At 41.3% G+C, this 15,548-nt stretch overlaps 1 protein-coding gene across 5 annotated transcripts in view; it reads left to right on the top strand.

The window, feature by feature from the left end:
• The window catches only part of Kif16b (kinesin family member 16B), a 290,964-nt gene that overhangs the window by 63,760 nt on the left and 211,656 nt on the right, over window positions 1-15,548 (top strand). The gene's annotated exons all lie outside the window — the stretch shown is intronic.

Below are 15,548 nucleotides of genomic sequence, written 5' to 3'. Positions count from 1 at the left end.
AGTCCCTGGAGGGGATGGGCGACACACTGACAGAAGAGAACCTTTCACTCTTTTAGAGTGTTTTAACTAATGAGAAATAGAATAAAATTAAGTTGAAGTCTTTTTCTGGCTTAGATTTTGGAGTTTAAATTTCACAGAAAGGTGAGCTATTAACCAGTCATTTCTGTTTCATGGAAATTTTTGTCTCTGGAAGATGATGGCATCCTATAAAAAAGGTCTGGCGAGTGCACCAGTTGTCGACAGTTTTCCCTTTTGTGGAGAAGATGCACACTGGGGAGTGTAATGGGTTTGGGATCAGTGCTAATAACTGTGGCTGTTGCCCACAGGCGTGTGATGGCTTGTTTTGTGGGACAGGTTTCCCATGGTCCTCTGCATTCCTGCTCCCCAGGGCACCACGTCCTCTGATTTCCACAAAACCTACAAGAAAGCATGGGGAAGAAACATTTTTTGTGGCATCTCATTTTTAAATGTAGTTCATCTCAGTCTGTTCCTGGTACTAGAATTTAACCTGGGTAGGTCTGGGTAGAATTGTATTATTGTATTTATGAACGTCGGTTCCCACAGAATTTGGATTTGGGAAAAGTCTCTTTCAGCCATGGGTTGTAGCCTTCCTTGTCAACAAGTGGGCATTTGATGGTTCAAATTTCTGACTTTAATCACATATATAATTGTTTTTGCCATCTTAAAAATACAAAGGGCATTTCTTAACGAGAAAAACATATTCTGAAAAATACATTGTTAGGCAGCTTTATCATGTTGCTAACATCATAGCACTAACTGAGACAGCTCTGTCATCCTCAGGCCATGTAGTTAATGGGACCACTGCCACCTGTGCGGTCTGCTGTTGATCTAAGTGTCATCATGCAGCACGTGACTATGTTGACTGCGGAGCTCATTTGGCCTCATTGACTTTCCAGGTGTTCAGGCGAGCAGAGTTTGGCTGCAATGGGAGTTTTAGAAGTCGGTGGTATTTGCCATTTGGTTTTCATGGTAGAAACAGTGCCGATCAGCACCTGCTTATCTGCATAACCACGTGTGGGACACCTTTTGGATCTCAGTAACTATCTTATGAGCTGCAGTTTTTAATAACTTTAAAATGTTATTTTTAAACTCTTAGAAGCTTTTTTGGTCAAGAAGGGATATAAAGGTGGTGCCCATTCTTTCAGCATGCTGACTTTCTAATCAACTAGGATAGCTGCCTATGTTGATAAATTCCTAGCATGACTAGAAATTTGCAATATTCTCTCTCTAACGGCTTGCCCCAGTTTATCCCTTCTGTCCCCATCAGTTCTTTCATTTGTCCCTCCGCCCATCCTTCATTGATCACACGCTTAATGAGAACATCCTATAGATCAGATGTAGCACTAGGCCCCAGGTAGATCCAGTGAACAAAGCAGAAAGTCCCTACCCCCATGGAGATGGCGCTCTGCTGTGAGAAGATTTTCTCCCATGCCTGTAGTTCTGTGCTGTCTTCTCTTATCCTCTGATTTCTACAAAATAGGCCTAAAATCCATTTGTGGATAAATCAATAGAGTTCTGTTTCCAGGCTTAGTTCTTCGAGACTTCAGGTGGTATAGAATCAGTTAATCTTACTTTTTAGTTTTAGTATTTATTAAATTTATTCAAAAAGATAACATGTTAGTGAATTTATATGTGTGTTTCATCTATGCATGTACCTACACACACGTGTGTGCATATATACTTGCACTTGAAACACACTTGAAAAATCCTTGAAGCATAGAAATCATTTTATTGATTTGTATCCACCAGGATATAAACTCCAGGAGGACCGTTTCTGTCGTGTTCCTTGCTCACTGAGACGGTGTGCACACTGCATGGCGAGGCAGTGATTAAGCTCCGCATGACTGTGTGTTGCCGGAAAGCTGTGTGTGGGGGCTGGTTCATGGATGTGACGTGGATGACAGGTGTTCACTGCCCGGAGGGAATGACGGCTGACAACCTTCCTGTTGCTTTGTAATTGTCAGCTACTCATCATGGCTTTCCACTAAGGAGGTCAGGAACCACATTTTGCTTACCTTTGTGTCTCATCAGTTCTAATGTCTTATATAATTGTTTTAAATAGGAAGTGTTTGGTGAATAATTATAGTCTCTCATTTCTGATAGGTTTTAGGCAAATTCAAGGATTTTACAGTCTGACAAACTTTTCTAGTGGCTTCAGTAGACCATTGCTATGCTCTATGATTTTGTGGTCCAGGCCTGTTCAGTGAATTTCTGCTGCCCTCCCTTCTGCCCTGGAGCTGAGTGGTGCCAGGTGGACTCACTCACATGGCTGGTGGTTGGCTGTATGGCAAGCAGGATGACTGGGCCTTGTGTTTCTGGTCCATTGTCAGGTTAGGTCTTTATATGGTGGTCTTAGAATCCTAAGAACCACAAGACAGGATAAGTGCTGGTGTCCAAGCATTGTTTAAGCTTTACTTGTATCTCCTTCACTCATGTCTCATTGACCAAAGATAATGATCTGGTTGAAACCAAAGTTAGGCAGGAGGGGATTACTCAAAGCATGTGTACGGCAAGAACAATGATTCTTGCTATTTTTGCAAAATATCTCCTGTAAGCATCTTTTCCCTCCTCTTTTATTCTCTGGGACCCTTGGCCTTCCCAGCTCACGAGGTTCAAGCTGTATGCATGTGTATGTGTGTGTACTCCTGTCTGAAATAGAAGAGAGTATTGAAAGGAGGCGGGACTTGGGGAGATGACTTGAGAGAGGATTTTTGGAAGTCATTTGTCTCCTTTCCTCTGCAGACTAGTTTGGATGACCTTGTGCTTATCTCAACAAAAGTCATTGTCAGTACCCCCATGTGCTTTATCTTTTTCTAGTGTACTTACACATGCTGTCTCCGTGGCTCTTCCTTGATTTAAAGCAGGAGAAAAAAGGATGTAGCTGCACTTCCTATAGTGTGCAGTTGCTAATTTGTCAACCCTTCATTAAAGTTTGGCTCTGTTAATTTCCATCAGACTGTGTGTTCTCCCTTTTCTAAAGTTCTGCGTTTGCAACTTTTTTTTTTAAACATGAAAGGCAAAGTAATAAACAAAGTTCATTGTTCTCTGCAACGGGGACTTGATAATTAACAGAGGAGATGGCTGTCAGTGCTATAGCACGCAGCAGGGTCGGGGGCTGCTCTGAGCTACTCACAGCGCCGGCTCTGATATTGTTAGTTAGGCCGGGCCTACCATATTTTCCATGGCAGTTCTCACCTTGCGGGAATCGCTCATAAGTAACAATATTCCAAGTGTGTGCAGGTTCTTACTTTTGAATAACATTTCTGGAGCAGAAGGCTCAGAAATAATTCAAATGTGCTCTGTTAAATGTTGGTACTGTGTGATAAATTATTTTGAATGCATAAAGGATTTTCTTTTGATCTTTTGCAGTGAGGCATGTGCAGTGTTGGGCTCTTACTGCATATTTATTGCCATAGTCAAGGAGGAAAAGATTACCCAGTCACATGGATGTGTGCTTTATGTACACCTGTATTCACCAGGCGCTAAATTGTATGAGCTTGGTTTAGTTGGCAAAGAAGCTTAAAGAGCAGTCATTTCATGGTACAGATAAGTTTATTATTCATGTCACTCAGGTGCACATTTAGCTCACCTTGGGTGATTTCTAAGACTTGTGAGTTTGAGGAGGAGTGGGTGAAGGAGAAGTGACAGCCTGGGCGTGAGAAGCTTCTCAGCCTTCCTAGACTAAAGCCCTGTGCCTATGTAGTGTTTTGTGTCTGTCACTTGCAATTTTGCTGAACTTGCTCCTTTGACCTATTTCAGAGCCATTGTAAGACAATAGTCCGTAGTGTGTAAGTGGGATCTGAGCTTATGCATTGTGCCCAGAATGAGGTCCTGCACAACGCTGGCATTGTGAGCAATGCAGTAGTGTCATTCAGTTTTTCTTACTATTTTTGTTTTGCCTAAATTCATTTGCTGTGACACTGGGTTGCCAATGATATCTAGCTTTCCTATTGGGCTGAAAAAAGTTATGTATGTGAAAACTTACTAAAGTGTATGGTTTTATGCAGATACAACGTGGAGTTACTTGTAAGACATTTTATAGCATAGCATCCTGTGTTTATTTGTTTACTTTAAATAGCAAAATCAAATTCTAAATTGACTTAGATGGTGAGGGGTTTAGCTAGCTCACTGGAAAGCAGTGGTAGGGTGAGATTTAGGCATATCTTGATCAAGGCTTTGGTTCTCTGTTCTTGGTTCTGCCGTTTTCATGACTTTTGATTTTATCTTCCGGCTTTGATGTATCAACTGCCCTGAGAATTTCAGAGTCAGGGTAGCAATTCCAGCTTTACATTTACCCACCACACTAACCAAATTCAAGTCTGAGTTTCTTAGTCTCCAAGCAGAATTCTGAGCTTTGCACTGAGTGGTGCATTTCTCAACTAACCATGGGGTCAGGGATACAGTGCGTGCGACGGGACTAGATGGAGCTTATCTCAGCCATGCACCATGCATGGTAAAGGGGTGGGTGACCAGGGGGTGAGTGATCCTGATTGAGATGACTCAGAGCCCACCTTTGGAGCTGGGGTGAGATCACACCTGTTCATCATACCTAGTATGTTCTGGATAGATGGAGTGGGTGAATCTTGGTGACATGGTGCATAGTTTCCACCATAACCGTGGAACCTGGTCACCAACTGTAGTGTGAAATACATTCAAGGCAAGTTGGAGATGTAAATTAGTTGAAAAATTCTTTTATTTCTTGAGAAAACATTTTTGAATACTTCCTTTATGCCTCTAGAATCTTATGTTTGGCTGGAAAATTCCATGAGAGGGCCAGCTGAATATTTGAATATGGAGTGAATAATCCATAACTGGAGAAACCACTCTCTACTGCTGTTAGAATTGAAAAATGGCACAAAATTAATGCCATGTATTTACTTGCATTTTCTTTTTTCTTCTTTGATTATATGCTGTAAAAATAAGTTCTGAATGTGGGTGTATTCTCTTCTCCATCCTTTCATATGGTGTTTTGAATTTGGCTTAATTTCTAGCTGACCCCTTTAACTCAATGTTTCCTATCCCAGCCTCCCCAGCAACAGTTGCTGAGTGGCAAATTGGCATCACCCTGCATTCACATCACAGCAGCAGGTTTTAAGAGATTACTTTTCCTAAGCATCCTGGTTGATTTTGCCTTTGCATTATTTAAGGATGACAGTAGTTTCTGTTAACTCCTGGCAGCAGAGCTCCAAATCTCTTAGCAAAAATGGTGGTTAAGAAAAGTATATCTGGAAGACTGTATAATTAGTAAGTGGGCAGCTACTGAAAAAGGAAATATAGACCTAGGTGAATATTTATTACCAGGATATTCTGACTCTTGTGAAGGGGGAGATGGTTATAAATTTCTTATCATCTTATCTAGTTCTTTATAGCATCAGCTTTGCCAGCTAAAAGCAGCCTTCCTGAGCAAGTTGCCATGCCACACAGATGAGAGGAGGGAGCTACGTCCAAAAAGTTCTGATTTCTCCTTGAAAGAATCTTTTTTTTCAACTTTTTTTTTTTTTTTTGTCTTTTTGAGACAGGGTCTCTCTATGCAGTTCAGGCTGGTCTTAAGCTCACTTTGTAGGTCAGGCTGATCTTGAACTTTCAATGGTCCTCCTGCCTCAGCCTCTTGAGTGCTGGGATTACAGGCGTGTGCCTGGCTTTTTAAAAAATTTTTTAAAATTTTGTTTATATTACATACATTACATTTTGTTATATTGCATATTGTTATCTTCAGTGAAGTTGCTCAGGTTAGCAGATGTAAGAATGCAAGATTGATCAAACCATTAAAGAGAATAAAAAATAAAACAAAAAAAACTGTTAGAACCTATAGAGTTTCACTAGACAAGATGGTAGGAATTCACCAATGGTTGTTCTCTTGCATATTGTTGTCTTCATATTAGTTGTTTAGATTACCAGATTTAAGCATGCAAAATTGGTCAAAAAGAAAAAATTAGGCATTAACTGTTCCCTTCAATAAACTACTAGACATCAGCAGTACAATCATCCCAGCTATTCTTCTGTATACCTCTCTCTCTCTCTCTCTATATATATATATATTTTTTTTTTTTTTCCTCTTCCTTCTTTCTTTCTTTTTGTCCTTTCCCTCATCTCAGTTGTCCCCTACCAGCAATTTTCTTCCCTTTCATAATATCTATTGTATGTTTTGGGTTTTATTTCCTCTTTCAGGTTCTTACACTGGGAAGACAATATGATGTTTTCCCACATGCTAAAGACTAAAACTAGACCCATGCCTATCACCATGCACTAAACTAAAGTCTTTGAAAGAATCTTAACAGACACCACCGAAGGTGGTCATATTCCTTTAGATCTACCACACTACCTACCAACATATTTAAACCTTGCTTTTTCTTGCCATTAAAGTAAAAATTACAGTGGCATTCTTTGCAGAGTTCACTGACATCAGGCACAGAGCTTCTTCCTGTGGCACTATTTAAGTTGTCTCATCCAGTTTCTCATCCTAAACAACTTATGTATCAATCATTCTCTACGTCATAAGTTGATTTTCCATATGGAAGTGGCTTGCACTGACTTGGGGATCTTTTTAAAAGGCAGTTTCCTCAGCTCCACTGCAGACTCATGGAATCTCTATTTTTAAATGAGTGCTCTGAGCCTCACAAGAGTTGGGAACCATAGTCATAAAACATGGGAAATCGTCCATTAAAGCACATCTCTTGTTCAGTGCATGGGCCTAGGCTCCTAGAATAAAAGGCTGTAGAGTTCACATCCCCAAGCTGTACACACATGCAGTCATTTAGTGACATTCGGTGTTGCCGTTGGAAACACAATTTCAACTGAATCTGTTCACTTTTGTATTAAATATGATTTATTCACAGGATCTTTTTAAAAGAGTATTTGAGTGTGCTTTTTAGTTACTAGTTAATATATACATAATGCATAAATATGATAGGTACAGCTTGAATTCTGACATCTGTTGCACCCATGTGACCTGCAGCCAGATCAGGATTTAGAACCCTTCTCACTTCCCAGAGGTTCTTCTCCCTTCCTAGTCAATTACTTTCTGTCCTCCTCCCCCAGAGGCAGTGACTGCTCTGAAGTTGCATAGACAAGATTTGCTGTTTCCTGGCCCTCAGGCAGATGGAATCCTACAGTGTGTTCGTTTTGGTGTTTGGCACGTCTGTGGGATTCATCCATCCTGTTTAGCGCCTTTCTTTGTTTCCTGTTCTCTGGTTGGTGATCCCTGTTGGATTCCAGTTTCTAGTTTTTGGAGATTATGAGTAGTGCCTCTGTGTACATGCTTGAGCTCCCTTGTGCATGTGCATTTATAGGGCTTTCTGCAGGCTCTCACCCTGATACTCACCTTGCCTTTCCCTGCCCTTCCCTACCCATGTCTGCCCAGTCTGGCTGATCCCAGCTACCCTGGTCCCACTCAGTCAGCTCACAGCATGGGCTGGGCCCAGAGAGCAGGACCACAGCACATCCCAGTGGATCAGGCATTAACTGTTCCCTTCAGTAAACCACTAGACATCAGCAGTACAGTCATCCCAGCTATTCGTCTATATACCTCTCTCTGCTCTCTCTCTGTCTCTCTCTCTATAATATATATATGTATATATATTTTTGTCCTTCTTTCTTTCCTTTTCTCTTGTCCCTCATCTCAGTTGCGTGCCCCTGCCACCAGCAATTTCCTTCCCTTTCATAATATCTGTCTCTATCTCCTGGGCAACCCCCTAGTCTCCAAATAGCTGGCAGTCCTTTACCTCCCATCTGGTTGGTCCTCCTGTGTCTGTTTCTTCTGTTTTGATCTGGATCTTAACTGTTGGAGTGATCTTTATTATGATAATCTCAGAAGTTTTCAATGAGTTGACCGCACTTCCTGTGGACTTTTTTTTCCTTTGGAAGCCCTCCCTTTCCACAGCTGGGTATTTGTCTAGGTTTCTTTCACTAGGCCCTGAGGTTCAGAAGGGAGAGACATTTTATCTTGTTCTCAGTGAAACTGCCTTGAATTCAACAATTAATCATGATAATATTAATCCAAATAATAGTGGATAATATTTATTGTTTTCTTACCTTGTTGCTGTAGATATTGTTTCACATCAGTGCTGTCCATGAGGAGTGGAACACAGGCCACACAGGCCACATAGGTAATCTCACATTGTCTAGTAGCCACATTAAAAAGAGAAAAAAAAAACCACCAGAGATTGATCTTAGCATCTTTTATTTACACAAGTATAGAAAAACAATATTGTTTTGACATATCTTTAGTATAGAAAATATTAATGAGGTGCTTTATGATTTTTTTTAACTAGTATGTCTTTGTTAGTTGGTATGAATTGTACATTTCCAGTGCATCCCAATTCAGATACTACATTTGAATTAGATACATTTGATCTGAGTTTTGATTTTATAAAATTAATATTTTAAAAGTAATTTCCATACTAAATGCTATAAACATTTAAAAGTTTTCCAGTAACTTAGTTTTCAGTTGTAATATTTGAACCAATTATTAGAATAAAAACAAATCATTCTTGTTGCACGAGCCCCATTTCACATGTTCATTACATTTTAATTGTTGTAAATGTTTGTTTATTCTGCTTAACAGCACTGTGGAGATGGTATTTTTAGTTTTCCCGCTGAGGCCCAGATGGCACATGGTGAAGGCAGGAAGAGGTGAAGTCAGCATTTGAACCATCCTGAGGTGTGGGTTTGGGATTCCTTTATGCTGTCTGGTTCTTACTGTTTGTAACTGATCTTTTTTGATTACCGTATCATTTCGATGATTTCCACATTCTGTGCACTGACTTTTGTTAGTCTTTTTTATCTCATAAAGGTTGATGAAAAAAATGGTCATTAAGAGTGATCCTTTATTTGTAGTGAATTTGCTTGTTTATCTGTATTTTAAAAACCGAAATATGGGATAGCCACCGCTTAAGCCCCATCTGCGCTGTTATCTCTGTAAATGTCAAGGCAAGATTTACTTTCTGTGAAATAATGGCTCAGATTTCCCTTTGTGTTTTGTAATGCTCTTTCTTTAATCGTGACTCTGATTTTTGCTTTTTACTGAGGTTGGGCTTACTCCTTTCTTTTGCCTTGGCTCATTTCTAGCCTGTTTCTTAAGCAAAGAGTCTTGGTTATTTACCTGGGTGTTATTTTGTTTTTCTAATGTTATTAGTATTTGTTCTTACTTTAATAGTGTCTCGGGGCATCTTTCAGAATTTTTTTTTTCTTGAAATGTATGCAGCCAGCGGTGTTGTTTGTGTACCTTTATAGGTAATTTTTTATTTCATGAGAATTGCTTTTATGTAATTGTTCTGTTGTCCTTTACTGCGATGATTGTTGTTTATAAGAGACCCGGAGTGTGCTCTTTGGTGAAGTAGAATGGGCCAGATGTGCAGAGTGCTATCGGGTGCCACCTGCGGAGAGTGGAAACTAGAGATGCCTCGAGTTTGCTCTGCTTTGTTTGCCTGTTGCTGTGCTCCCAGATGTTCCTGCCACTGCTTTCTCTCTCCCAACTTTGAGCTTCTCCTTCTCCCTGAGGGTGTTGCGGGCCCTCTATCACCTTTCACTGCTTTTCTCTTTTGAACGACGTGGACAAAAACCTGTCATCTCTTGAGTTCTTACACATTCTGAGTGGTGGCTTCATTCTTATTTTGAGACTATAATTGTTTGTGTTACTATTGCGCTGGCCTGGCTTTTACTCCTGGATCTATCACTAGTTCATTGTGACTTTGACCAGGTTAGGCCTCTTTTGGGCTCATAAACGGGTTGACCTATAGGTGAGCCCCAAGGACTCTTTCTGAGAAGGACTTAGGTACTGCATTTATACAGCTCATTGTGTGAATTGTAAGTGTCGCGTTGATGGATCTTCATGAACTAAGCACATCTGTATGTCTAGCAACCAAGTGAAGCAACACCATGTCAGCCCCCAGGGTTCCTGCCGCGTCCTCCTGAGGTGCTGTTTCTAAGGCTGGGTGCTGTTCTGTGTTGTGAGGGCAGTTTGGCTCTTGGATCCTCCCTGAGAAGATTTGTGAGGAGGTCCACAGAATGAGACCCAGAGTCAGAAAGTAGTTTTTAGCAAGCATGTTTACTGAGGGACAAACGTAAGTGCACTGTAGACAAAGCTAACTTTTGTAAGAGAGGCTAGTATACTCAGGAGAGTTCCGCGTGCTCACAGCTGGCAGTGGCAACTGTGAGTACTAAAAGTACGTCATCAAGAAGGGCAGACAGAGCCCAGGGGCGGCCACGACATGCAGGTTGGGGTATGTCCAGAATTTGGGGAGTGGTTGGACATGTCAACTAATGCACCTTCTTTCCAGTCGACTGTGATGGGGAGTTTTTGAATTTGCACGATTTTAGCTGGAACCAGCATGGTGGCCAAAGCCCATAAGAGGGGTGAAAAATCATAATGCAAGTGCATGTAAATGGGGACTACTTGGGGTCATCAGGTCACCATAGTGTGACCTGAGGTTTGGGCCCCACGGTGACACCCTGGGATCAGAAGGCACAAGACTGGGGAGGAAGGGGAATCTGCAAGGAGTATGAAGTGCTTTTCTCAGAAAGCCTGGAAACACAAACCTGGGCCATCTCGACCTGGGCTTTCCTAGACTTTTCCCAGATCCAGCTCACTTCTGGTGCTCTACCTAGTCAGTATTCCCTGTCCCCCAGGAGAGGTGTGTAGCCTGACTTGAGAAGCTGGCTCTGTTTATCCTGGTTGTGAGCGTGTTATATATGGACCATACAGAATACCAGTTTTCGTGGACTGGCTTCCTTTGTTCAGCCCTATGTTTGTGAGATCCACCACTGTGTAGTATGGTTGTGTAACATTACATAAGGTGGCCCTGTCATGGATTCTTCATTCTCCTCTTTGTATTTGCATTGTTCCCTGGCTGCGGGGGCTGGAAGTAGTGCTGTGCTGAGCCTTCTGATACATGAGCGTTGGCCAGTGTGTGGACGTTCCCGTTATAAGCTGGGAAGGAGATGCTGGTGTAGGCTGAGCAGACATGCACCAGTGGTAGGTGCTGAAAATGTTTTCCAGAACGGTTTTCCTGTTTATATCCAGGGACTCTGAGGCACTGAGTAACTGTTTATACCCAGTTACTCCATGTCCTCACCAATATTTGCTGTTTTTTATTTAACAAGTCCAGTGAGTGTCTCGTATCACACGGTGGTTCAGTTTTGAATTTCTCAAATGGCCTGAGAAAAGCTTCCCATTCTTTTTAATTATCATCATTTCCCAAATGACTTCCCCTCAGACCTTGTCATCAAGTGAACTGTCCCAGCATTTAATGTCCTCCTCACTGGGTCGCTGAGCTTTCTCCTGCCCACTACGCTCTGTTAGGTATGAGCTGGCCCCTCCATCTTCCTGGAGAGCTGCCGCTCACAGCCTTGCCACCCATTGCAGACTACCCGAGGGGCGCTTGTGCTGTGATCTGGAGCTACCACAAATGGTCTCATGGGTTCGCCACACTTCACTGATCCGTCGTCCATTCCTTGTGCTGCTCTCCCTCTCCTCCCACTTTCACCTCTTTTTTAGCTGTTGCCTCTCAGCCGTAGCTTTCTTTTAGGTAGGTTGAAAGTCTTTATGAAAAAGAAGAGAGCAGTACCCATCACTGTAATAGAAAATCCCAGGTAAAGTACTTGGAGTTCTAGGAAATTTTTTGACAAACAACCCCTGTAACCTAAACAAAGATTTAAACATACTCTGCCATCAGAACCTCACTTAGCCAGAGTACTCACGAATACCCTGCTTCAGCAGCAAAGCTCACTTCATTTTATTTTATTTTATTTTATTTTATTTTATTTTATTTTGTCTTTTTGAGACAGGGTCTCACTATGCAGTTCAGGCTGGCCTTGAGCTCACTTTGTAGCCCAGGCTGGTCTCGAACTTGCAAGGATCCTCCTGCCTCAGCCTCCCGAGTACTGGGATTACAGGTGTATACCACCATACCCAGCTAAAGCCCATTTCAGTGATGTATTTGTCAAGATCTCTATTAAAAGGCTTTTGATAGTATGTATTGGTTCAGAAAGTGCTGAATGCAGTGGATGCAGTTTAATTAATGTGTCTTTGATCTAGGTCCAAAGTCATCATCTAAACATTTTTTTTTTTTTTTTGGTTTTTTTTTTTTTGTTTTTTCTCCGGTACTGGGAACTGAACTCATGACCTTGCGCTTGCCAGGCAGGCGCTTTTGCCGCTGAGCTAAATCCCCAGCCCCTTCATCTAAACATTTTAAAGTGGTCTTTGTATTTTCCATGCTAACTTCAGTTCAGAACTGGTTTTCTGCCTGAGTCTTCACTGTCTTCCTCAGAGTGCTGGGATAATGGCATGTGTGGTTTAGATCATCTAAAAGCAGTGCTTACAGAGATTTTAGAGATTGTCTTGTTCATAAAATGTAGAATGTTAGAACAGGAGGCCCAAATATGAATCTTAGCCAACCCCTCCCTCTTTGTTTGCTTTTTTTTTTGTTTTTAAATGAGGAAATTGAAGCCAAGAGAAAGTAATTTGAAGTTCTAGATGTAGAACCAGTGCTAGGTCCTGCTTGTCAGTTTTCTCATTGCTAATCCAGTGCTCTTTATTAATGCCTTAGTTATTTTTAAAAATGTCATTCAAACTCCTATATTCTTAGGCCCAAATGATACTTAACTTTGATGAAGAGAATATGGCTAGCCTGTATCTTTTAGAATTTTAATATGTAGAATTTGGACTCAAGATATACCTAAATCAGAAATCATTCTGTAATGGGCTTCGTTTGCATTTAAATTATTCTCCTTTAGAGTTTTTGAAAGTTGATTTTGAATAAATGACTTATTTATTATTATATTAAGCCAGAATGCTTTTTGTTAAATTTAACAAGAAGTCTTTCAGTGTCTGCAGAATCTCCTAACATCCCAGGATGTTAGTACGTGAAGAAGACACAGTTGCATTTAAAGCAAAAACCAAGAGACCAAAATGACTGCACCTCAACCAAACAGTTGTATTTTCTCAATGAGTTAATCTTACTCAATATTTTAAATTTTGGATTAGAAGACAGTTGACAGTTGTTAGTGCCGGTTATGGAAAGACATTTGTTTTAAGAACAATGCATATTCGTGTTTTATAAAATGCGTTTCATGTGATAAGAATGGCGATGTTATGCTACAGAGTGTGTTTTAGTTTCTCAGCGCTAGATGTCACTGCAGCTAGAGAAAACAAGCTCTATTTATTTCTAATCCCAGGGTCCTTGGTAGTAAAGTCTTCTGAAAGGGCATTATGGATATTACTAAGTAGAATTGGACCTGCTTATGGATGATTTACAGATACTGTATCTGTGTGAGAGATAAATTGTGAAGGATTAAAATATAAGTAATTATTCAGATGGGCTGTCTTCTTGAGGCAGTTTTGAAAATTTCTGCAGAAGATATAAATGCATCTTCATGCTTCTGGTGGTTCTTTTCTCATGCTGTTGAATAGTGTTTCTAAAATTGCTTGAAGAGAATAATACTTGGAAAAAACCTTACGGCTAAAAGGGCTTTCTTAACCTGGGTGTCAAGTGGTCATTTGGACTAGCTTGCTGTTGAAAAGCATTCTTTGTTATTTGCTTGTATCTGTCTTTTTAAAAAAGACTTTTGTTGAAATGCTGTAACACTTTCCCCATCTTCAGAAAGTTCAAAAGAGACTTAAAGTGGATACTGCCTTCTCCTCGCTTTGTCCATTCATGGTGGGTTTGATGTTTACTCTGCCAGAGTAACCGTGGCTGTTGGAATTGTGGAGATAGGGTTCTTTCTTCTTGTTTCCTGGGTTTCAGCTGGTGGTTGGCGCTTAGAATCTTCATAGGTATGCTCATCAAACTTTCTCACAGTCTTTGCTTGTTTGCATGGAGCGGGAGAAAGGTACTGCCAGAAAGCCTTAATGTTTAAGGCAGGAACTCTGGAACCTAATTAAGTGTATGTAATCCAGTCCTAGTTCTGCCAGTTGCTACATGTACGACCTTGAGTGACTTATTTGACCTCTCTGTGCCTCAGTTTCCTGATCTGTGAAGTGGAGGTAGTCATGTCTGTCTCATCATGTTGCCATGGGAACTATGGGCTTGCTTGTGACAGCATTGTGAGCAGTGGTAGGCACACTGTGTGCTTCTGTAGCAGCTTGCTAGAGTAGTAACTTTAGTTCTGGGTACTCTGAGGGCACTTTCACAAATGGCCAATACTCCAAAGACTCTTCAGCTTAGTGAGGGAAGGAAGAATGTCTTTGTGAAATGGGAGGATAATGTTTTTTCCAATATAAAAAACTGGAGGCAAATGGTGATGGCTAGTATCGTCAATTCATTTCATTTTTTTTTTTTTCTTCTGTACTGAGGATTGAAGGCAGAGCCTTTATGCTGAGTTACTGCTCCAGCCCTTTTTTAAAAATTATTTTTATTACTATATAGCCCTTTAAAATTAATTATTAATTAATTAGTCCAGACAGCCTGTCACTAGGTTGCAAAATTGCCCAGGCTGGGCTTGAACTTATGATTCTCCTGCCTCAGCCTCCCAAAGTGCCCAGATTAAGGCGTGTGCCATCATGCCTGGCTCATTCAGTGAACTTTTATCAAGCACTTGTCTAGTGAGAAGTGTTATGTAAACCTCAGAAAGACATTTTTCATCTGATGGAGAAAGTAAACTTGTAAACAGATAACGAAATGCATTGCATTAGGTGCTAGGTTAATGATAAGAAGAATGAACTGGGTCGGGGAGTACACATGGCTGAGTGTGACAGCCATCTGAGAAAAGGCTGCCTGATCCAGTGGCCACTTGTCTTTAGTCCTCCCAGAATAAGAACTACAGTGACTGGTTGCTGGTAGCGTGGCGTTTGTTGTTTAGGGCTGTAGAGCTGGGGTCTGTGTAATTCTCTTCGTCTTCCTTTCCGGTTCTGACAAGTGTTTGTACCACTTTATTGTATCTGAGCAGGGAGAAGGAGCATATATGAGCTGAGTTTTCCCCTCTTTTCATCCCTGCGCAATGACTTGGGCCCCATTCCTTTGCAGAGCTATGGCAAGTGACCCCTGCCTGCTGCAAGGCCAGGAAACGGTTTCTGTTGCATCTCTGACAAAGCCAGGTTTCTGTTACTAAGGAAGGCAGGAAAAGCAGGACAAGCACTTGTTATGTGCCAGGTTTTGTTCTGGGCATTTTACATGTAATGATTCATTATAGTCTCATAACAGTCCTGCAGTGTGGACACTCATTGTTCTCTTTTGGCAAATGGAGGCTGAAGTAGGTGACAACTATGTGACAAGGTTGACCAGAAGTCACATGCATCACAGATGGATATAAGAAGGCCAGCAGCTTGATTGTTTTGGAAGATGGTAGTGAGGATGTCGGGAAGAGTTTCGAGAAGAGTTGTCCTTGACAATAACCACAGAAATAAGCTGTGCCTGGGGGTCCTGGGCCGGGGGGAAAGGCTTTCTGGTGGTCTCAGCTTGGATTACTCTATGCCCTGGAGAGTTGGGGCTGTGGGGGAAACTGGGTGAGCTGGGAGCGTGGCCTGGGGGCTGAAAGTGCCCATGCCAGGGAGAGATCATGCCTGACTTTAATTTCTCCATTCTGCTTCATTA

Source organism: Chinchilla lanigera, unplaced genomic scaffold (assembly GCF_000276665.1).
Source record: "Chinchilla lanigera isolate Chin_1 unplaced genomic scaffold, ChiLan1.0 scaffold00014, whole genome shotgun sequence".
In the NCBI taxonomy this organism is placed as follows: Eukaryota; Metazoa; Chordata; class Mammalia; order Rodentia; family Chinchillidae; genus Chinchilla; species Chinchilla lanigera.
Note: the sequence above shows the minus strand (reverse complement) of the source record. Positions and strands in the feature narration are given on the sequence as shown.